The sequence below is a fragment of the Asparagus officinalis genome, chromosome 6, assembly GCF_001876935.1.
Source record: "Asparagus officinalis chromosome 6, Aspof.V1, whole genome shotgun sequence".
In the NCBI taxonomy this organism is placed as follows: domain Eukaryota; kingdom Viridiplantae; phylum Streptophyta; class Magnoliopsida; order Asparagales; family Asparagaceae; genus Asparagus; species Asparagus officinalis.
In genome coordinates this window covers 25,297,801-25,300,097 of record NC_033799.1, presented here as the reverse complement: position 1 = coordinate 25,300,097, position 2,297 = coordinate 25,297,801, and positions in this window count along the sequence as shown.

Here is a 2,297-nt window from a genome sequence, read left to right as displayed (position 1 = left end):
CGAGTTGTTGAGCAAGGCGTTGACGACGCCTTTGGAGTGCCCTTTTGGACAGAATCGGAGTTGCATCATTCATCGCCTTTGAGGTTGATGGGAGAGCCGGATTTGCTGTCTTGACCACGCTGAGCAACATGGGGATGTTGTGTGGTGCAAAGGCAGCGGAGGGCTCTTGGTTCTTTGAGTTGGAAGTCCCACGAACGTTCTTGGAAGCGGATGTCTTCTTGCGCCGGTTCGGGGAGGCAGATCTGGAGGAGGAAGAGGAGAGGTATTCTTCGAACTTCTTCTGGTCGAACTCGTATTCGACCTCTTCATTCACCCGGATCTTGAAGGCCGGTTGCGTCACGACGATCTCGGGGGCGAGATCGTTGGCTCCCACTGTGGTCGCCAGCTTGTTTTCGGTAAAAGTCGCTGTTTTCATTGATATTCTCTTTTTGAGATCTGTTACAACTTCAAGCGTTACAACAGAATAAAATGAAAACAAAAGATATTACAACTTAAACGAAAATAAACACGAGGTCCCGGTTTGGTGCGGTCTCGCTTGCGTGGGTTGTTGGCCTGTGACGGGGATGTTGATATCCGTGGACCGCCGACTCTTCAAGATCTCTTTTCCGGTATAATCCGGCAGAGTTTCGTCTATCCGCGAAGGGATATAGAAACAGAACCCCGTCGATCCGCGTGAGATCTCAGAGGTGTAAAGCTTATGTCTCGGCTAAAACGAGGCACTAGCTCTCCTTTGTATCACCGCTAAGGGCAACACTAAGGGAAAAGAAGGGGGGTGAATGAAGGGCTGATGAAGAAATCCTTACTCCTCAATCCGGCAGGGCTTCGCCGCTCTCTTAGAAAACCCCGACTCCTTCCTCCGGCAGGGCTTCGCCGCTCCTCTCTGGAATTTCAGATCTCAAAGGCTAAAGCTCTAGATCTGAAATTTCTCTCCCAAAACCAAGGCCAAGAGAATGGAGGCCCTAGGGGCCTATTTATAGGAAAAGGAGAGGGGTAGGGGGCTGGTTGAGGACACCCCCTAGGGGGGTGTCTCGGCTCCAAAACCGAGACACCCCTTGGGGTGTCTCGGCCATGGCCGAGACACCCCCCATGGGGTGTCTCGGCCAAGGCCGATTGGATGCGTGATGAAGAATTCGATCCGCTCTGATGGTTGGATTGTCTTTAGAGTGGTCGAGGCACGGAGGGTGTTGTCCTTTTTGTGAACAGTGCCGGGCTTCCCGATTGGTCCGGGTCTTCGTGATTCCGAAGTCCTATCTGCTCACGTAACTCGTCGATTCACTTCAATCGTTCATCGACGTCAATTAGGCTCATGCGGATTGGATGGTGACGTTCATCGTCGCTCGTTAACATTGAACCGGCTGTGGAGAACTATAGGCAATTTTCGATGCCTACACTCTCCATTAGATTTATGGTATGCTCAGCTAGGCCTGTCCATCCGGGCCGGCCCGGCCCGGCCCGGAAATCCGGGCCCGGGCCGGGCAAAACCGGGACCCGGACCCGGGCCCGGGCTGGCCCGGGTGATTTTCCTTTTTTTTTAATTTTTTTTAGTTTTTTTTATTTTTTCCAAATTTTTTTAATGTTATTTAACTTATAAATTATAAAAAAAAGACAAGAAAAATAACAAAAACAATAATTTTATTAATTACTTAAAATGATATAAATTACAAATAAGAAATGATAAAAACATATTCTTTATTAATAATTGATAAATCAGTTACAAATTACAAGTACAAATATTTTGGAATTAATCGCATCACAATAGATAAGTAAATTCTAACTAGGTTGGCACCTACTCACCTATATCACTATCATTTGCAATTATTTCCAAAATAATTCTTTACAAATTGTAAGCTAAAATATAAAAACTACAATTTATTCTTTATATCTATCTGCTAGTTCCAATTCTTCAAATTTATCTTCAATTCCAGCCATCCGATCGATGCCTTGCGTTCGCTTCTCGTACCTCCACCAATCTTGTAAGCACATCACCGCTTGTACAGTATACGGATCCAAGCATGTCCTGTGATCGTCGATCAAACGACCTGCTGTGCTGAAGGCGGATTCCGAAGCTACCGTCGAAACCTGCACTGTTAGTAAATCACGAACCATGGTGGAAAGTATAGGATATGAAACTGATCCATATACTTTCCACCATTGCAAAATATCTAAAGCATTTCCTTGACATCTAACTAAAGAAGCAGAAAAATATTCATCTATTTCAGAAACCTCCGATGATGACGATCCAAGTCCAGATCCACCAGTTAGCTCGGCTACCATTGCATACCTATCAAAACTTACAC